Raw genomic sequence first — 22,141 nt, 5'->3', positions numbered from 1 at the left:
TATAGTGTTGCATTTAGGGGTAGAGGGGATGTATTGGAGTGAGGACAAGAGTTATCATTTTATTTTTTCCTCTTTGACCTGCTCAGTTGGGCTCCTCCGACTTAGTGGAGGAACTGCCACTGTTGAGACAAGAGATGGCTACTGCAGCCTGCAATAGAATGTGGAATGCAATAATCATGCAACCTAGGGCCCAAATACGGCAACATGGAAGTCTGTGCTCACAAGGCCAACTAGTGAAGCGATACAATACCTGGCTCACTCCCGCATTAAAGACATACCTTTTCAGTATTTCTGGTTTAGGAAAGATTCAGGAATAGAGCCCCAACGTAGCAGCCATCTTGGGTAAGGCACGGAGAACGGAAATTAGAATGTAAACTTCTACATTCGCTGAGACTTTCTCATCTTATTTCCTTCCCTTCAAAACCTGTTAGAAGGACTTGAACTCAAACACTGTAGTCAGTTGGCCAGAAAATAGTATGTTGTCATATCCCAGGGCAGAAGCATTCAGAGCACGCCGCGAGAGCCTGGAACAATCAGCCAGACCCCTGGTTTGTTTGCTTGAGGCCTCCATGTCACTGTATCACTTTAATTGCTATATTTATGCATTTGGAATCAGAACTGCGTGTCTTACCGCATTACTATTGGGATATCCTACCTCTGAAAGACAGAGCGCAGAAACTCATACATAATAAATAGATCAAGACGTAGTATGAGTCACCGGGTGCTGATGTTGCTTGCTTTGTTATTTTTCAGCATGATGAGATAGAACAAGCAGTGCTCAGAAGTGGGAATGAGCCAGTTGAAATGATGGATGACTGCCTGGTGTGCGTTTTATAGCCTGGAGTGCAGCAATGTGACTTTCTGATGAACCCACTCGCTTGATTGGCAGCGTGACAGCAGCACTAAGACAATGTTAACGCCCACATGGAAGGAGATATCTCTCCAATGACTTGAGCCGTCACACCTGAGAAAAGGCTTGGGTATGCGTTAATGATGCCATCTGTCAGCGCTGCTGCAGCTTGGCCTGGATCTGGGGGCTGAGATACCTGCCAACATCTGGCGACTCAGAAGAGGGAAGTCTGGGAGGAAATAGATGCAGATGGCTTCACCTTCCTTCAATGTGAGTTGGAGTCGAGGAACTAGGAAGAATTATTGGCAAACATCAGATATAGTAGACTATTGAATTGTTGAGAGCTCCACTGAAGACAATGGAATGGCTCAGTGCCAATAATGGCTAGTACAGCCCAGCTGGCCAAACATTACAAAGTTTATCTTTCTGTTTCTCCCTTTTCGGTTTGGAACATTCAACCCTAAGTGTGTGAAATGTTCTATTAGCCTATTAGCCTTATATCCAGGGCTGAACAGGGAACCCATTGCAGCCCTGGCACATGTTGTCAGACCAGCCTCCATTCTGTGCATAAAGAGCACGCCTGACCACTAGTACAAGGAGGCTGGCGGGGGACGATTTTGGGGAAAATGGCATAAATGATGCATTCTACAAAACATTTTTCAATACATATTTAACTGTATTCGTTTTAAAAGGATAAATGATGACCTTACAGTGCACCAGGATATGGTAATCTTTGTTGGGTCTCTTCAATGATTCCCTCACCATCACCCTCCTGCAGTGCCTCTCATCTCTCCAGAGCCCCTCTCCAGTGTAGGGTGTTGGTGCATTTTACTCCACACACATAAAGAGACAATTATCATACGTGTGTAGATTAGTGTTTAGAAAATGTTACATAAGACAAAGGGGACTACACAGTGTAGGATTCACATGTCATCCATACAGGCAAGCATTTTTTAATAATACGTAGTCTAGAGAAGCACAAACTCAGGATTCAGGGCATAACACAGTAGTTAGGGTTAACTTTACTAATAAGAATGTATTTGTACCCAAACAAAGCCTTTTAGCACAATTAGGATAATGAACGACTGGGAAAAAACATTACTTTCTAACCTAGATTACGATTGTAACTTATGAACTGCACAATAACAAAATGATCTCTGTGACAAAAGTGGTAAACCATTGAACTAAGCACATAAAATACTGTTCTGTGATCTGCATGGTACATGTTCTTTGTAACAGGCATATTAACCCTCTGGGCTACCTTAGGTGAGTCAAAACTACCACTAGACAAAACTTCGATCTCTCTCTAACAGATACATTAATCACTAAAGTTATTGTGGCAATTTTATTGTTGGCCAAAAACTGTTGGATATACAAGGGACACTGCAGTCTTTTTAAAACTGCTGCACTGCTACAAAACCGGCCACCAGTAAAAAAAAAAAAAAGTGCCCCCACCCTTCTAGCCTCCCAGGAAAATGCCAAATGCCTGGTATGGCCAGTCTGGCCTTGCTTATAACCCTTCTGCCTCAGGATATATGGGTTGGTAAAGGCATAATAGTCCCCTGACTGCAGCCTGGGCCTATTACTCAGGTTCAGGGCTCTTAATAACTGGTACAGCTCTTGGCAGTAGGTTACAGGGCATTAATACAGCACATAATAGTTGGCCTACCTGAGAGTCAGAGTATATACCCAGTCTACTATCCCTGGTCTCGATGGTCACAACAGGAATGACAGCAACAGACATTTAAAACAAGCATTTACAATGCAATGGTTTTGCCTTTGTTAAAGTTAGAGCTATTGGCATTGCTCTTGACATTTTTTTTATTTATGTTTTTTTTTAACATAAATAAATGACATTGTCATTTACAATAGCAGGGCAGGGCACGGGGAAGGGGGGCGAGGAGAGACAAAGGAGAGCTGCGGGCTCAGGGAAGGGGGGCGAGGAGAGACGAAGGAGAGCTGCGGGCTCTTGTTGTAATGCTTGAATGGAGGAGTTGGTGCATGCATGGGTGCATGCATGGATGGGTGTATGGATAGATGCATGGATGGGTGGATGGATAGATGCATATATACAGCCAATCCCTCAACAATTTATGCAATCCACCAACCCATCCAACCAACAACCCATCCATGCATCCACCCATACATCCATGCATCATGCATACATACATCCATCCATCCACCCACTGTGTCCCACTCCGACCCCTCTAAATATAACGCATTTTTTCTGTATATAGAGATGACTGTATTCACTAGTATATGCAGTAGACCTTTCTACTCTAACATTCCTATGTGACTCTTGCAGTACATCTATTCATATCCCTTCCATATGTATATACAAATATAACGAGAATCAACAGTCTCTTCTTTGTGTGACTACATCTAGTACATTTCAATTGTTTTCCTGTTTGTATCTTTTACTTAACGCATGTAAATCAAAGTCCTTAGGTTTGGCAACTGGTTCTTATGTAAAGCGTTCTGACACCTTCGGGTAAAGTTCGCTCTACATAAAATCACATTAAATAAAACTTTACCCCACAAATCCAACCATCCATTTGTGCCTAGGCTTACATTTTATGGCCTGGAAGCACACAGAGAAGGGACAGTTTACTAAGTCGAGGCTTTGTAGGGTGCATGACGGGGACAGTTTTAGGCGCCGAAGGAGGGTAAGGAGCAGAGTCAGAGTACTTCACGGAAGTAGGGGGCAGTTTTTTATGGTTCAGGGCAGGGGGCTGCGGTACTTTTTGGAGCATGGCCGTATTTTAAAGGGCTCAGTTCAGGTGGAGGAACGGCACAAAACACCAGGCAGACAGAGGGCAGAAGGATACACAAGCACTGGCGTTGCCAATAGGTCTCTCAGTAGGAAAGTTGGAGCTATTGGTTTTGTAAATGACAAAGCCCTTTATGTATTTAAAATGATAACCAAAATGAAAGGCATTGTTATTTGCAATTGTAATGGCTCCAACTTTCGTACTGCGAGACCTATTGGCAACGTGAGTGGTGTTTTGTGTGTGAGTGGCGTTGTGTGTGTGAGTGGCATTGCGTGTGTGAGTGGCGTTGCGTGTGTGAGTGGCGTTGCCTGTGTGAGTGGTGTTGCCTGTGTGAGTGGCGTTGCCTGTGTGAGTGGCGTTGCGTGTGTGAGTTGCGTTGCATGTGTGAGTGGCGTTGGCTGTGTGAGTGGCGTTGCGTGTGTGAGTTGCGTTGCATGTGTGAGTGGCGTTGCATGTGTGAGTGGCGTTGCATGTGTGAGTGGCGTTGCGTGTCGTGTGTGAGTGGCGTTGCGTGTGTGAGTGGCGTTGCGTGTGTGAGTGGCGTTGCGTGTGTGAGTGGCGTTGCGTGTGTGAGTGGCGTTGCATGTGTGTGGCGTTGCGTGTGTGAGTGGCGTTGCGTGTGTGACTGGCGTTGCGTGTGTGAGTGGCGTTGCGTGTGTGAGTGGCGTTGCGTGTGTGAGTGGCGTTGCGTGTGTGAGTGGCGTTGCGTGTGTGAGTGGCGTTGCGTGTGTGAGTGGCGTTGCATGTGTGAGTGACTTTGCGTTGTTGATTTGCGTTGCGTTGTTGAGTGACGTTGCGTTGTTGAGTGACGTTGCGAGGTTGAGTGGCGTTGCATGTGTGAGTGGCGTTGCGTGGATGAGTGGCGTTGCGTGGATGAATGGCATTCCGTGGGTGAGTGGCGTTGCGTGGGTGAGTGGCGTTGCGTGGGTGAGTGGCGTTGCATGGGTGAGTGGCGTTGCGTGGGTGAGTGGCGTTGCATGGGTGAGTGGCGTTGTGTGGGTGAGTGGCATTGTGTGTGTGAGTGGCGTTGTGTGGGTGAGTGGCGTTGCGTGTGTGAGTGGCGTTGCGTGTGTGAGTGGCGTTGCGTGTGTGAGTGGCGTTGCGTGTGTGAGTGGCGCTGTTGTGTGAGTGGCGTTGCGTGTGTGAGTGGCGTTGCGTGTGTGAGTGGCGTTGCGTGTGTGAGTGGCGTTGCATGTGTGAGTGGCGTTGCGTGTGTGAGTGGCGTTGCGTGTGTGAGTGGCCTTGCGTGTGTGAGTGCGGTTGCGTGTGTGAGTGGCGTTGCGTGTGTGAGTGGCGTTGCGTGTGTGAGTGGCGTTGCATGTGTGAGTGGCGTTGCGTGTGTGAGTGGTGTAGCATGTGTGAGTGGCGTAGCATGTGTGAGTGGCATTGTGTGTGTGAGTGGTGTTGCGTGTGATATTGGCGTTGCGTGTGTGAGTTGCGTTGCATGTGTGAGTGGCGTTGCATGTGTGAGTGGCGTTGCGTGTGTGAGTGGCGTTGCGTGTCGTGTGTGAGTGGCATTGCGTGTGTGAGTGGCGTTGCGTGTGTGAGTGGCGTTGCGTGTGTGAGTGGCGTTGCGTGTGTGAGTGGCGTTGCGTGTGTGAGTGGCGCTGTTGTGTGAGTGGCGTTGCGTGTGTGAGTGGCGTTGCGTGTGTGAGTGGCGTTGCGTGTGTGAGTGGCGTTGCATGTGTGAGTGGTGTTGCGTGTGTGAGTGGCGTTGCGTGTGTGAGTGCGGTTGCGTGTGTGAGTGCGGTTGCGTGTGTGAGTGGCGTTGCGTGTGTGAGTGGCGTTGCGTGTGTGAGTGGCGTTGCATGTGTGAGTGGCGTTGCGTGTGTGAGTGGCGTAGCATGTGTGAGTGGCGTAGCATGTGTGAGTGGCATTGTGTGTGTGAGTGGTGTTGCGTGTGATATTGGCGTTGCGTGTGTGAGTGGCGTTGCATGTGTGAGTGGCGTTGCGTTGTTGAGTGGAGTTGCGTTGTTTAGTGGCCTTGCATGTGTGAGTGGTGTTGCGTGTGTGAGTGGCGTTGCGTGTGTGAGTGGCGTTGCGTGTGTGAGTGTTTTTGCGTGTGTGATTGGCGTTGCGTGTGTGAGTGGCGTTGCGTGGGTGAGTGGTGTTGCGTGGCTGAGTGGCGTTGCGTGGCTGAGTGGCGTTGCGTGGTTGAGTGGCGTTGCGTGGGTGAGTGGCGTTGTGTGTGTGAGTGGCGTTGTTTGTGTGAGTGGCGTTGTTTGTGTGAGTGGCGTTGCGTGTGTGAGTGGCGTTGCATGTGTGAGTGGCGTTGCGTGTGTGAGTGGTGTTGTTGTTTTAGTGGCGTTGCGTGTGTGAGTGGCGTTGCATGTGTGAGTGGCGTTGCGTGGTTGAGTGGCGTTGTGTTGTTGAGTGGCGTTGCGTTGTTGAGTGGCCTTGCATGTGTGAGTGGTGTTGCGTGGATGAGTGGCGTTGCCTGTGTGAGTGGTGTTGCGTGTGTGAGTGGCGTTGCGTGTGTGAGTGGCGTTGCGTGTGTGATTGGCGTTGCGTGTGTGTGTGGCGTGTGAGACTATGGCAAACAGAAGAGGAGTTCTGTCACCGCATCTGAGAAAAAACAAAGCAAACCTCAACTCCAAAACAAGGTCTCCCTCCCTCCCCTCCTCTGGGGCTATTCTTGACAGTAACGGGTGTTAGATTATTCTGTCACCCGGGCAGGCATGCTTATCAGCTGGAGGTGTGGACTGATACGAAGGAGCCAGCAGAAAGAAATCAGAAGCGCAACTCACCAACAAGCCCATTTCATGAAGTTCTGAGGATCAGTCACCAAACATTCACTGCCCCATTTCAGTAGTTACAAGATGTTTGACAGCAATGCCCAGCGCCTCCGTCACATGTCCAGGGCGGCGGAGGAGTAGCCCACTACGGATAGAAGAAGCAAGATGCCTGCTTCAGGTGGGGGCCAGGAGGCTGCATGCAAGAGCCCCATCCAGCAGTTTCTGCCTCTCTCAGCTGAGCCCGCTTTGACGTAACTATGCTTCAACCCAAGAACTTCACTTTCTAAAAATAAAAAATTAAGCAGCAAGCGGAGCTCCCTGTAGCTTCTAAAATGATGCAGCAACAAGCAGAGCGCACTGAATCTTCAAAAATGCTGCTGCAACAAGCGAAATGCCTAGCAGCTTCTAAAACACTGCAGCAACAAGCGTACGGCCCTGCTGCTACTAAAATGCTGCAGCAAACAGTGAAGTGCTCTGTGGCTTCTAAAATGCTGCAGTTACAAGAGGACCACTGTGAGGCTTCATGTTGCAGCAATAAGAGGAGCACCCTGCTCCTCCTTCCTCATGAAAAAAGCACAGCGCTCCGATGCCTCTCACTTAGTTTAACGCTGTATAAGTATTAAAAGATGCAACGCACACCAGACCAGCTCAGATCACTCTGTGCGAGAATATGGGAGATGAGGAGGATAGCTCTTGGGGTTAGGCCCCATCGGTTGTTCGGATCTGTGTGTAACTTACAAGCTGCGGCTCTGTATTCTTATGAGGTGAAAGGTTGTCATCTTCTGAAATGGGTAGAATGACCGCTAATGATACTGCGTTAATAATAGCATCTGCATTCACATCGCTTTGAATCTGCAAGGCTTTGGCACTAGGCGCTATATAAAGTGATGCGTGAGGGCCGGTGAGATGTAGTCAGGGCCCGCGCATGCCAACGCGTGCCAGGGCTATCTCTGGCATTCCCGGGCCTCTCACATTCACTGCCACCTTCAGGCACCTGAATAAGCTCTTTGCCACCCTCAGAGCCTGACACTAGGAGGAGCCAGCGGGTCACCTCAGGCGGCAGCGGCGTGGCTACAAATGGTGCAGAATGTGCAGTGGCACCAGGGCACTGGGTGTGAGGGGCCCACTGATCTCCAATTAGAACTGTCTTTAACTACCTAACCAGAGACACGGGCGCTGCGGGTCGGGGAAAGATTTTCCTTCCTTAAATTAGGGCTCACGGCTCTGGGAAAGCTGCAAATAAAGATAATTGGGAATTGAAAACCTGTCCGCTGGAGCGTATAGAATACAGCGCTTCATTTAAGTCAGACATGCGCCAATTTACACTGTGATAAAATCCGCAAGGGACGTCCTATGCAGAGCCACCGAGGTGCCTAGAAGCGGATCAAGGAGCAGACGGAGGATGAAAGACTGGAAGGGAAGATGCCTGATTAGCCGTCATTCCTGGATCGCTCAATGATGCTCTGTGTGAACTTGGGCACATCTGTGTAGTAGTTAAACAAGATATACATTTAAATGCTTGATTTGTTTCTCATTAGGGCACAAGTATAAACAAGCAATTGAAGTGCTCTGACGGGGCAGCGGGAGAGTGGAAGCAGCCTCGACGTGGGATTGGTGTGGGAGGCAGGAGCAAGTCAGGAGAGGGAGGAGGGGGAACTGTTTGCGAAATGAAATTAAAAGCGGCTGGCCAGGGGGAGGAGCTTCGCGGGCGACCAAGATGGCCGCGTAAGCTCGGAGCTCCGTGGACCCTCCGACCCTCCGCAAATATCCTGCTGAGAATCCTGCTCCACGTTAGTGGATTCCGCTTGGTGGGAGGTCGTGGACACAGGAACTGCTTTCCGCTTTCAAATCCGTCGCTCCTAGGCGAAGTTACGCCGAGCTGAACTTTGTGCCAGTGCTGCGCCATTGTCCCATGGGCGGCTGCTGTTTGTACCGTCGCTCCGCATGATTGGAATGCGAAGTGGACATCCTCGGTCCCTGCTGGCGAAGTGCATGTAGCTGCGGAGTCGCCTGTTATCGGCCTGGATTGTTTGCTGGCTTCGCCTCTGTTCCGCACATCTGCTTCCTTGTCCGGGCGGCGTTGCCCTTTGTTCTCCTTGGGTCCATCATGGCCGGCAGAGGGGACCCCGACAAGACGTCGAACAGAGGTGTTCGAAGGACGACTCAGACGCAGTTGAACAAGATTGATCGTTATGCCCAGCAGCGGACCTCGCCCACCGTGGTGGCCTCTTCTAAAGACTTGCACCGTGCGGGCTCGCCTGAGGGTTCTGAGCCTACTTTGAGTGATGTTATGGGGGCCATAGCAGGCATTCGGAGGGAAATGCAGAAGCAACATGAGGTCCTGACTCATAAGGTGGACACTCTGGCAGTGGATCTCAAACTGATCAGGGCCGACTTGGGAAAAACCAACGATCGGGTGAAGTCCCTTGATATTAAGACCTCCAGTTTGACTACCGATGTTTCGGACTTGCAGGCAGAGGTCCGGACCCTAAGGTCGGTCAACGACCAATTCTCCAGAAGGCTGGAGGATTTTGAAGGGCGTGCACGGCGGCAGAATGTTCGCATTATTGGTATACCGGAGGGAGCGGAGGAGGCGGCAGTGGACCTTTTGTGGAAGACCTGATTCAGACACATCTCGCACCATCTGGCCTGAGTAACTTCTTTTCCGTGGAACGTGCCCATCGGATACCGGGCGGCCCTCCGAAGTCGGGTGTTGCACCTAGACCCATCATTGCCCGGCTCTTCAACTTTAGAGACCGGGATGTGATCCTTCAAGCCTCCAGGAGACATGGGCCGCTCAAATTTCAGAACTCTGAGGTGCACTTTTACCCGGACTTCACCAGGGCCGTTCAGAGACAACGTCAGAGCTTTGCAGGGGTGAAACGGCGCCTAAGAGACATGGGTTTCAAGTACTCTATGATGTTCCCTGCTAAACTACGGATTGAGCACGAGGGCCGAGCTCTGTTCTTCGATGTGCCAGAGAATGTGAGCGATTGGCTGGACACTTTGCCGCAACGCCGGGAAGAACACGACGAACACTCCGGTGGCGCAACTGGTGGCTCTGATCTCTAGGACTAGGTTCTGCTGTGCCGATTATGGCGGTTGGTGTCCCTGATGTCTGTGACTGTTAATGCCAATGCTTTTCCGACTTTAATATTTCTTCTGTTTTTACATGGAGGGTGGCTGGAGGGGACTGCGGAGATTCCTTACTCCTCTAGGGTCTTTTTGTAGATTAGTTAATGGGGCGACAGGCACACTGCTGGTTGGGGGGGCTTTTTAGTCTGCTGCAGGGGTGCAGGGTGGGGGGTGGTGGTGGGGAAGTTTGTTTGTTTATTCTTTCCTTTCTCTTTCTACCTCTTAGGCAATGGGTTGTATATACTGTTCAGTTTCACTTGTTGTTGAGGCTTGCTGGGGTTGGGTGGGGCCTGGGTCACGATGATGGGGGGTAGGAAACTACGAGTTCTCAGTTGGAATGTTAACGGGCTGGGTGACCGTATTAAGAGGGGAGTTGTGATTCAATTGATCAAACGTCATATGCCAGATGTCGTCCTCCTGCAGGAGACGCATCTGGTTGGAAATACGTGTAAAGCGCTTAATCGTAAAGGGTACAAAATGGTGGCTCATTCGGGGTTCTCCTCGGGATCTCGGGGGGCGGGTGTTCTTGTTCGTACGTCCCTTCCGCTTGAGGTCGACACCACAGTGATTGATGAGAGGGGGCGGTACGCCGCTGTGGCGGGTCGATGGGAAGGGCGTGCCCAGACATTACTTTCAGTTTACGTACCCTCGGGCCTACAGTCTAGCACTTTCCAGGACCTTGGTGGCGCCATTTTGAATTTGCCCGCTGGATTGCTGATAGTGGGGGGTGATTTCAACTCGGTTTGCTCCGGCTCTTTGGACCGCCATCCGCCTAGAGACCTCAGTGGCTCCCAATTGTGGCTGCCATCCTTTCTCGAGACGATGGGGCTGGTAGATAGTTGGCGGCTTTTGCATCCCACGCAATGTCATTACTCCTTCCATTCTGGCGCCCATGGTAGTCTTTCTAGGATCGACTACGTTCTTACATTGGCTGCTCACGAGCATGCTGTTTCTGAGGCTCGCTTTCTGGCGCGGGGTGTCTTTGATCATTCCCCGCTGTGGGTCTCTTTTGACTTTGACATTGTCGTGTCGGACCGACCGGCGGTTGTTAACCCGTGGTATTTCCGTAATCCCAAAACTCGTAATCTCCTGGCCAAGGCCATCGATCTCTATTTTACTGAAAACGAGGGATCGGTTGCGTCGGCCGCAACTATATGGGAGGCGTTTAAGACAGTTTTGAGGGGCGAGGCTTTTGCTCTTATAGCGGACGCCCGTAGGGCCAGGGATGCTGCTTTAGTACGCATCGAGGAGGAGCTCATGGAACTTGACTCCCAGTTGGAGGCTGAGCCCGGTCCAGCTCTTCTACATGACCTCTCCCTCAAACAGTCGGAATACCGTGACCTTGCTACAAACGCTGCCCTGACCTTAGCTAAAGAACAGCAGGGTCGGGTATACGACGTCGGCGACAAGGCCGGGAAGTTGCTGGCCTGGCTGGACAGAAGGGAGATTGCTAGCCGTGTTGTACCCGAGATAATGGGGGAGGACGGAGTTGTCATCACTGATCCAAGTGCCATTGCCGAGTCCTTCGCTGACTATTTTCGAGGCGTGTACACCTCTGTCTCGGACCGGTCTGAGGCCGATTCGACAGTATTTCTTTCGGCTGTCGATCTCCCGTGCCTGTCGGACGAGGAGCGCGGTGACCTGGACCGTGACGTCTCTGTGGATGAGGTCGCACTTGCGATCCGCTCACTGCGATCGGACAAGGCACCTGGTCCCAATGGTATCCCGGTTGAGTTATATAAGATCAGGCCGGATGTGGTTTCCCCACACCTGCGTAACATGTTCCTGGAAGCGCGGGAGAATGGCCTACTTCCCCTTGACCAGCGATTGGCCACCATTGTGGTCATCCATAAGGAAGGGAAGCCGAGAGATTTGTGTCGGTCGTTCCACCCCATTTCTCTCCTGAATGCTGAGCCTAAGATTCTCGCCAAGATACTCGCTAATCGCCTGGTTGGTGTTATCGGCGACTTAGTGCACCCGGACCAGTCGGGCTTTATTTCACACCGCAACACTGCCCTTAACTTGCGTAGACTCCACGGCGCCCTGGCCAGGGCCCACACTCTTGAGGAGCCGGCAGTCCTTGCGTCTTTGGACGCCACGATGGCTTTTGACTCTCTCGAATGGAGTTACCTCTGGGCGGTGCTGGCGAAGCTCGATTTTGGCCCGGTGTTTGTGGGATGGGTGAAGCTTCTGTACGCTGACCCACTGGCTAACGTTGCCGTCAATGGCCGTGTGTCGGCGACTTTTACCCTTCACAGGGGCACCCGGCAGGGTTGCCCCTTGTCGCCTCTTTTGTTTGCGCTCGCTTTTGAGCCACTCGCGGCCTTGTTCCGGACACACCCGGATCTACATGGTATCAGCTGGGCCCCTGGCTTTGAGGACAGAGTTTCCCTTTATGCGGATGATATTCTGCTTTACCTCACTTCCCCCTGCAAGTCACTTATTGTGGCATGCGATGTACTTAGACTTTTTGGCCAGTATTCTGGCCTCGTTATTAATTGGGCCAAGTCTTCTCTCTATGTACTGAAAGGGGACACACCGCGCCTCCCTAGAGGCTGCGGCATCCAGGTGGCCAGCCAGGGCTTTAAATACTTAGGGATTTATATCTCTGGTAATGCGAAAGCGCGCTATGAACACAATCTGCTTCCCCCTCTTCTCCGCCTCCGGCGAGACGTGGAGGGTTGGCGCAAACTTCCGCTTTCCTTACTCGGGCGCGCGGCATTATTTAAGATGATGTCTTTGCCCAGGTTCTTATACGCCCTGCAGAACACCCAAGATCCCGTTCCCGCCTGATACTTCCGGGAGATCGAAGGCCTTCAACGTGCCCTGCTCTGGGATGGCCGACCCCGTATCGCTATCACGAAGCTCACGCTTCCGTGGTACGACGGGGGTATAGCGCTACCGGACATGCGCAGATACTACTGGGCCTCCCAATTGGCGGCCATCAACCACGGTTTCTATGGTTCGGGAAATAAACCTGGATACGCGATGGATAAGTGGCTCTTGGGTGGCGGTAATTATTACAGGGCGCTTTATTCGAGGTCTCTTGACAGGCGGATGTCGGCCCCAACGAGAACGGCGGTCCATATTTGGAGGGCTATCACCAAGGCTCAGGGCTGGCAAGGCAGGCTGACTAGATTCACCCCATTGTACGATTCAGACATTTTGGGCAAGTTATGGCACACCAAGGGGTTTGATAAGTGGGACCTCATAGGTATTTCCAGGGTAGATGATATGCTATCGAGAGGTGAGATTAAGACCTTCTCCCAGCTGCAGGCTGAATATCAGCTGGGTACCTCAGAGTCTTTCCGGTATGCCCAGTTGCGACACGCACTGCTCTCCGCTAAACCAGATGAGGGGGCGATTCCAGAAAGCTCCCCGTTGGAGGGCAGGGTGCTGGACGGCCATATGCCTGACAGTGCCATCTCACTGTCTTATAAGAAACTTATCAATGTTCGCACTGACCTCCTCCTGGGTGTGCGGGACCAGTGGGTGCGTGACGGATTGGAAATCGACGATGAGGATTGGCAGAGTGCAGTTTCTTCCCCTAAGGAGGTCGCCATTTCTTCCCGTCTCAGGCTAGTGCAGCTCAAAATCCTGCATAGGGTGTATGTGACTGGCCCCCGGCTTGTGCATATGGGCTACTCGGTCGATGGGCTGTGTCGCCGCGGCTGCGGTGCCCCTGCTACATTTATGCACATTCTCTGGGAGTGCCCCGCCATAGCCGCCTATTGGAGACGAGTGCACCTGATTATGGATGAAGTGACCGGGGTGGCAGCGAATGCGGAAGCTAGGAGGTGCCTCCTCAACATTTGGGGACCGACGGACCACAATGTGGCTCAGACGCAGTGGGTGACCCTTGGCAACATGGTGGCTAAACGCGATATCGCTCAAAAGTGGGGGGCTTCGGTAGCTCCCTTGGTGGTGCAATGGAAAGCCAACATGGATTGGTGTATGTTCAGGGAAAAGACGGTCTATGTTGCCAGGGGTAAGCCCCAAAAGTGGTTGAAGGTGTGGGGTGCCTGGAATGCCTATAGGGGAGACATTTGTGTGCCCCCAGGACCTGTCTCATTGGAGGAACATCTGTCGCCATAGCCTGTGACACCAACTGTGTTACGTTGTAAAAATTTTATCCTGTTTTCTCTTCTCCTCCCCCCCTTATCCTGATCTATTCTCCTGTTTCCGTGCTTGTGTTCCCACTGCTCCCCCCCCTACCCCGCTGCCAACGCTTCACTCGATTCTTCTAGCCCATTGCCATTCTCTCTGCGCCTTCTTGGCGCCCCTTTCTTCTTCTCTCTCTATGTTCCTTTATGACACCAAAAAATAAAATCAACCTTCATTGTACTGTGACATTGATTCTTGCACTATCGCTCTACTGTTTATATATGCTGCCTTGCCTCCGGGATGTCAGGCTGAATAGCTGTGTGCACTTTTTCAAATAAAGGTTTTAAAAATTAAAAAAAAAAAAAAAAAAAGCGGCTGGCCGAGAAATGCTCTTGGTAGCATTCCTTTGAAGTGTGAAGCAGGGGGCGGGAGCAGCCTTTCATGTGCGGATAATTAGGGGAGGAATAGCGGGGGCATCATATCTCGTGTCCATTTAAGGTCCAAATTATACTCTTCACACAAATCTGTACCTTTTGGAGAGCCCATATCAACGTTGACAGTGCAGCGCTTTCCTTCAAAGCTGAGTGAAGGCGCTGGCTGTATGCTCATCCTGGGAGCACTGATGTATGTGTGTCCGTGAGGCAAGGGACAGCAACAGACAAGTGCGAGAACTCTTCTGACCTACCCCCGCGAGGGCAGTTCAGGGACTCCTGCTGCTGTGTGTGTAATGTAAGAGGCACTCAGGCAGACTTACGCAGCGAAGCGTAAGGCTGGCAGCTCCCGGCGACAGCTGACGCTGAGTGAGTAATGTCATGAATGACGCCGGGTGTGCCATGCAGTGCGATGGGCTTACGATGCCGAAGCTCTTCTTACAATGATTGGAGGTTAGGAGGCAGCGTTGGTGCTTCGTACATGCTTTTTACTTTCTTCAAAGGTTACAGCGCTGGGGTCAGGGTAGTGAGGGCACCGAGCCGAGACGTGGTGTTCGCACGTCCCCATATCGCATGGCGAAAGGGGGAGGAGAGGCAAAGAGGAGACCACGGGTGCCGTCAATCCCGGCCCAGATTCGGGGGCGTTCCCGAGAACAGGCTTTCGGCTGACGTCGCCAAAAGCCAAAAATTCTCGGGAACGCCCCCGAATCTGGTTCGGGATTGACGGACAGAGCCCTCTCCCAATGGCTAGCCTCCATTTATGGAGCTAGCCAATGGGAGGAGGGGGCTGTTACCCGACTCCACACACAGATCATAAGATTTTTCCTAGCGCATGCGTACTTCGTACGCATGCATTTGCTAGTCAAAACCTAAAAACGCCTGGGGTTTCCGCTCCTTGAGGTTCCCCCACCGCTTTATCAGCAAGTATGTGGCAGTTGAAGTCCAATGGGTGGGACGAGGCCTTATGATGTCACTTGGGTCCAAGGGTGCATGATGTAATTTCCTCTAAACTGAGGTGTTTTGGTGAAATTATATCCTTGGGTGCATCATGAAATGATTTGTTTTTTTTGTGTTCATTAGAATCTTGAGTCACTGCGTTTTATTCACTACAAATTCTCCTGCTCGTTCACATGTAATTACTTACAGTAACATCCACTTGGAGGTCTTCGACTGCTCAGGCAATTTATTGGAGCCCTACTTTGCTTTGCATGTTACTGGTGTTGTGTATAGTTTATAAGGTCCACGTCAGGCCTTTCTGCCTTCAATTAAGCCTAAGAATTCAGCGAGTACTTGTGCGCTTTGAGAGATTATCAGAAACATGCTTGCAGTGGAGACAGATATGCATCACTCCAGCTCTCTGGGAACCTTCAGAAGTCCCTCACGTTTTCATTATATTTAAAAGTTTTTTGTTAATCATAGTATAATAGAAAAGGAAAGAGAAAGCGGTATAGGTCACCAAAAACATGTATGTGTGTTATCAGTATTTACATTGCGCAAACCAAGCGATAGAGCAACAAATCGCTGAACAAAGCATTGCTTAATTTGAACCGCTAGTTTTCAGTGCCCTGCCCCAGCACTTAATCATCAACACAGGCACTTTTTACGTGCACCAGTTAAGGTTACAGGGCCTGATTCACAGAACTAACTTAAGACAAAATCCTAAACTTACTACTTTTGGTAGTCACAGAAGTTAGTTTTTTTTTTAAGTTTGTCTTAAGACAAACATAAGACAGACTTAAGACAGACTTAAGACGAACTTACGACAGACTTAAGACAGACTTAAGTTAGGATTTTGTCTTAAGTTTGTCCTAAATCTGTCTTAAGTCTATTTTAAATTTGTCTTAAGTTTGTCTTAAGTCTGTCTTAAGTTTGTCTGAAGACAAATTTAAGACAAAATCCTAACTTCAGTGAATACCAAAAGTAGTAAGTTTAGGATTTTGTCTTAAGTTAGTTCTGTGAATCGGCCCCACATTAATTTATGGTAGGCACGGGGAGGTTAAGTCACAGGATGTTGAGCCGACACCCGAACCTGGTTCCCCAACTTCGAAGTCGGCAGCTCTGGCTATAACACACATCCTCTCCCCACTTTCATGGCTAGTTCTGTTTTAGGCAGCGATAACAGGAGAAATGGGCTGGTGCAAGCTCCCTCCTGACGAGAGCCCCAGCCCTTATGTTTTTTTACAGATTATCCACTGGAACAAAGCATCCCTCAGTAGGGACCAGTGCTGCTTAAACATGTTAGCCATTTGTAAACACATGGGTGCCCAGTATCTGCTACAGCTGATACCCCATGGCACAATTCCTAAAGGTGAAGCTGTCCAAACATTGTGTTTGCAAACGATAGATACATCTCTTTGCAATTTGCAATTAGGAGGGAGTGTCCCTTTCCTGATCCATCCTATTTACAATTCGTAAAGAGTCACAAAACCCCTTTTGCAATTCGGAAGGGCTTTTCCAAATAACAAAATGGGTTTTATAAATGCTAAAATGTCATTTTGCAGTGCAGACTGTGATTTTGTGAAATGCAGGTTTTGCGACCTCAAGCCCTTTATTACACCTTGCTCATAGTCGTTTCTGAATATGTGGGTTTTCAACTCTTTTCAGATTTTCTGCAGAGTAGGGACAGTTCAGATGCTGAAAGGGATGTTGTCCAGATCTTAGGCACTTAGGTGGAGACGGCTCGTATTCTTTGTATTTTTTTGTTTCCAGTCAGGCAATGCCCTGGCTTATGGTGTAGCAATGTTCATCTGAGGCAGGCTACTAATTTCTCTCCCTGGCATATGGATGTGTCAGTTTGGGTGGCCTTGTATGAATTGTAACTTATCTTGTAGGCACTTGGAAAGGGAGTTAGTGTGGTTCCATTAGGGTTGAAGTGATAAATCCATTTTGCTAAAAGCTTTCGATGAGATGTGCTGAGGCGTGTTGGACGCGTTTCAGGGAAGGGAATGCTGTGTCAAGCAGACCCCAGAGCAAGGCATTGCCTTTTCTTTCCGTGGAATAACCAAAAGCTCAACATGTGATCATGAATATCATAAAACATTTTTTTGTTGTTGCAGTTTTTTTAAAGATATTATAAAGCTGATATTGTACTAAGATTACAATAATCGTCGGCCATTTCTGTGACAGAAATACAACTATTTAAGAAGTAACAGATGAAACCAGCTAAAACTGATCAAATGACAGCAAACACAAGGGGGATTGCACACACAACAATGGAAGCCAGTAAACACCAACACAAAAAATGCTGATGATATTTTGATCCGAACCTGAGTGATAGAATGAAAGAGAAACCCAACCGCTGATAAGTGAATATATTGTGTTCATAAAACAATGCAGCATAAAAGAAAAGTGTTAAATTGGCAGCTCAGGTATATATTGTAGGTCCATAACGGTTGTCAGACGATCGCAAAGGATTTGGGATCTTGAAGGATAAGCCACAAGGGTGGCCATCACTGGTTACCAATTGTTGCTGCAAAAACATGTTTCAAGTTTGCTAAGATCGGGATCTTGGTAGTCATAGCGTCTTTCCATTCTGATTGGTGTATTTTACCATTAACAGTATCTTTCTCCTCACTTGGAAAGGCTACATTTGCCAGTGGTTTGAACTCACCATCTTTCACCAGTTTTACATTTTTATCGTACTCTTCCCACAAACATTTCTTTTCTGTAAACAGTAAGCAAGCAAAGGGGCAGCAGTGGGAAGACATATCAGGTACTAAACGTAATCAGTTACTACACAATGGGTCATAGGGCCAAGCCACAATCAATATATTATGCTGGCCGTTCTCAAAAGTTTAGTCTAATAATACATACTCCCAGCTCCTGAGGTAGAAGTTAACCCTTGCTTAAACCTGGATTGAGAGATGGAAATATAAAAACAAGTTAAGGGAAGGTGAGTAGGCTAGAGACGTAACCCTCAATCCACACCCTAAGACTGGACCCGGTTCTTTAAACAAGGCCGTCTCTGGTGCCGTGCAGCTGTTTCAGCTGCACTTCGCGCTGAGCTCAGGATGGCGCTGTATTTAGAAATAACTTATGGGTTCCCTGTGTGTCCAGCAGTTTTCAGGCAACAGTAAAAAATGTCAAGATAACTTTAGTGATTACTGTTCCTGCTGGCAAGAGATCAGAGTTTTGTCTAATGGCAGTTTTGAAGTTTTGACTTATTATAAAGTAGCGCATAGGGTAATGTGCCTGCTGCAAAAAAAACGTGTACCATGCAGATTACAGAACTGTATTTTATGTGGACAGCTCAGCGAGTTGCTGCTTCTTTCGCAGGGATCCTTTAGTTACATGGAGCTCCTAAATTAAAATCCTAATATAGCACCTATGAACTGTCAAAGAGCTGCATGCAAACTGTATTGTATAGATTAGAACGTTATGTTTTTTTCCCCAGTCTTTCATTATCCTAATGTTGCTACAAAGGGTTTGTTAGGGTAGAAATACATACTTATTAGTAAAGCCAATCCCAACTACTGTGGTGTGTTTTAAATTCTAAATGTGTGGTTCCCTAGACCAAACACTCCTACACTTTATAATCCTCATTGTCCTATTTACCATTTCCTATAGGCTAATTTACAAGCATATAATATATTATCTCTGACAAATGCGTGTGTATGATGTAAAGTGGCCTGACACCGTACACTGGTATGAGTAGCGCTATCAAACAAATGAAATGTAAAAGAGAGAGGTGCTATGTAGGGGTGGGCGGAATTTGCGTAATCGCGTTACACAAATCTCTGCGAAACGGTAAAAAATCTCCACGAACACGCAGAAATTCCGCGAACACGCGTAATTGCTTGTTTGCAATGCTTTTTTACTGTTCGCAATCTCTGTTTGCGTGCTCGGGGGGAAATATCTCACAAACACGCCTGTGAGAACGCGAACAAGCCAAAAATTTCGCTAAGTCGCGGAACGCAGCATTCTGGGCAATTTCGCATTCTCCGCGGAATGCAACATTACCCAAATTCTGCAAATTCCGCGAGCGGAACAGAATTTACTGCCCAGGCCTAGTGCTATGGAGAGATGAAAGGCTCTGTTGGAGGGTAGCAGTAAAGGAACACATAAAAAAGTAGGTCATGGTGGGAAGGGGGTCAAAAAAGATTGCCGCACCGGGTGCCACCAGCACTAAAGCCGGCCCTGTTTCTAGATCACAGCGACCATTCTTATATAAAATACAGACTTGTATTGTTGTGAGGATGAATTATTCCGCTGCAGTAGTTGTCAGGGTTAGCCAAAAATATACACTTTTAAAAGCAAGGCAGGTAATTAATTTCACAACACTATGAGAAAGGCAGTGGCTCCAACTGAGCCTTCAGTAGACCTCATTAACACCTACAGTCGTTGACAGCTAGTGTGGGACATGTGAATCAACACTTAGACCTATCAATGAGTGATCAAAATTGGCTGGTAATTGTCTCATATTAGTTCGAGGCTGGCAAGCCCAGGAGAGGCCTGGAAGCAGTCAAAGTGCTAAAAGTCCTAGGAAAAGACATGGTGGGTCAGCCAATCCCATGTCTCTCTTTCCAGGTCCTTCTATCACCAAACAACTTCCCAGAGCTCATAAATGTTTCAGGCTTGACCTGAATTTGACTCTGTCGTCATGGATCTTGAAACACATGGAAAGGGTCCCAGTGATTTCGCTCACCATACAACGTAATGTCAATGCTGTGCAGTAAGATTTCTAAACGGATGTGCCGCGTTTTAAATCAATGTTATGCTATCAGTGCCAATGCAGGAAAAAATCAACCTTATGCTCATCGCCTCGAAAATGAGCGGTGTGGTTCACACTCTCACTTTGGTGAAACAACAAGCAACCCAGGCGCGTTTCTCACTCAATGAACCATGTTGGTAAATAGTAGCTTAAATCTCCAGCAAAGTGTAAACATCTGATTCTGTCATGATTTGTACTTGGAACGGAGTCTCAAAAGGTAGGAATGGGCAGAGCTAGCACGTGTAATCTGATGAATGAGCTGATGAAGCATTCAACTTAGAGCTCAAAGGAAGGTTGTATGATGTTACAACGCGATCAAAATAATCGCGGTACATCACAACGCATCTTTTACAATGCACGTCTTTACCACAACTTGCGCTGTAGGGTGCTGGAATTAGGAATAGTAAGATTTACTATTCCAACTCCAGCCTACGTACAGTAGGGAAGGTTTTGGAATAGTAAATCTGCGATTCCTTAGTCTAGAGCGCTCTCCAGCGCAAGTCGGGGTAACGACTTGCGTTGTAAAAGACACGTCGTAATGGCACCGCAGTGTTTTGACCGCGTTGTCAAGGATGTTCCTCCAAAGGAACCAACTCTTATGTAGTCAAAAGATGGTTGCCTCCCCCAGCAGCGTAGCGTGGGCCGCCAGCACCCAAGGCAAGGCAAGTATTGTACCCCCTATCCCGCTCCGGGCGCAAAATGTACCCCTAAGAATTTTGTACCGAGGCAACCACCCCTCTGGCCCCACCCACTCTAAGCCACTGAACCCCCCCCCACTGCACGCTCATTGCACCCGTTTGTTACAAATTTCAACTCTTTATGGCTCATGACCCTACCCAGTACCTTTGTGTGTTAGAACACATGCCACAACAGCACAGATCAGAAACACCCAGAAAGACTCAGGGCCTGATTTAGACTTTGCTGGCAAATGGAAATCATACAATTTCAGAAGGAAAATCCTAATACAGAAAATCGTCGCTATGACGCAAGAAACGCAGACAGTCGATTCTACTCCATATTTAGTATTTTCTTCAAAAACTGGAAGATTTTAAGTTAATATCGAAGGTAAACTACGTCCTGAGAAGCATTCATGTTCTAACCCGCAATTATGCCAAGTTTGAACAGACGGTGTAAACACCCGCGTTTCTTGAACAGAAAGAGAACACAGATCATGTTTGCCCTTGTGTGCTGGCACAAAATGTGCTTGTGATATGCCCCAGCTCTTACTATTACCTAATTCAATGGTTCTCAATGTTTGACCATACCAGTAAATTATCAATTGGCGTTGCAATATAGAAGTTTTGTACTTATTCCATGATTTACGTGTAGGCAGTGCTTATAAAATGGTTTAAGAAAGCCCAAAAACAGAACCACCAGCTAAATTACAAAGAATAACGACTAAAGTCAAGAATTGAGTGTCAATGCTGTTGTTCTAAGAACATTGGAACTGATAAAACGTTTTTAAGTGTTAGTGTCAGCTACATCTGACTAGAGTCATAATGTACGCCTTACAATGGCCATGAGGTCAATGGGGAATGGTGCAGAGGTGAACCTTTATGACCTCGGGAGCTCCATCAACCTACATCTTTCCCACAGTATTGTGGTTCCTGTCTGGAACTAGGAAAAACACTGCACTCGCTAGTTGCATAGAAAGACCCCTCGAGCTTTGCTTATACCCACTGAGCAGGTCAGGGTGGCAAGAGCTGATGCCCTATCACTGCTGCTAGCCCTACTGTCCATAATACTGATTGAGAGGCTAGATGTCCATTGTGCCATGGCATGGGAGCCCAGGAGTCAACTGATGGTGGCTGACTGGGAAGTACAAAATCAACTGGAGAAACACCTGGGCAAGCCCTGATCACAAAGATAATGAACCAATAGACAAGGATATGGCACAGATGTCAAGTCCTCAAATCACCTGAATTGTTCGGAAGACTTAGGGAATTATTTTGATGCCAGGCAGCCAGGAGACCGCCAGCATGCATGCAGGTGGTCTGACTGCCCTATTAGGAAGGGACCTCCGGGCTGGTAGTCACCAACACAGCGGGGGCATTCTGCAGACGTTGGAAAGGGCCGCAGCACATGCCGATGCCATGAAGGCACATCCTACACGTCTTTGCACCGTGTGCCATGCACGACATGGTGCATAGCACATGGTCTTACGTAGGCACTTAGCCCCACCACACACGCCCTACGCCAGTATGGGAAACCTTGCATAAACTCTCCTAGAGCAGTTATTATCACACCCATACCATCTGACACAAGAATCGGTCCTCCCTTCTCCTAAGCAGGGAGTCATCTCCAGTTAAGACAGCAAGTGGGACCAACTGTGACCCCATATTTTCCTGGCAAGTGCCAAATCCCTGCTACATTAGGCATCAGTACACTGTGGACCCCATTATGAG

At 48.7% G+C, this 22,141-nt stretch overlaps 1 protein-coding gene across 1 annotated transcript in view; it reads left to right on the top strand.

The window, feature by feature from the left end:
- Nucleotides 1-22,141, top strand: part of LOC147732888 (TGF-beta receptor type-2-like) — a 407,586-nt gene that overhangs the window by 145,359 nt on the left and 240,086 nt on the right. The gene's annotated exons all lie outside the window — the stretch shown is intronic.

Source organism: Lissotriton vulgaris, chromosome 2_1, assembly GCF_964263255.1.
Source record: "Lissotriton vulgaris chromosome 2_1, aLisVul1.2, whole genome shotgun sequence".
Taxonomy (NCBI): Eukaryota; Metazoa; Chordata; class Amphibia; order Caudata; family Salamandridae; genus Lissotriton; species Lissotriton vulgaris.
Note: the sequence above shows the minus strand (reverse complement) of the source record. Positions and strands in the feature narration are given on the sequence as shown.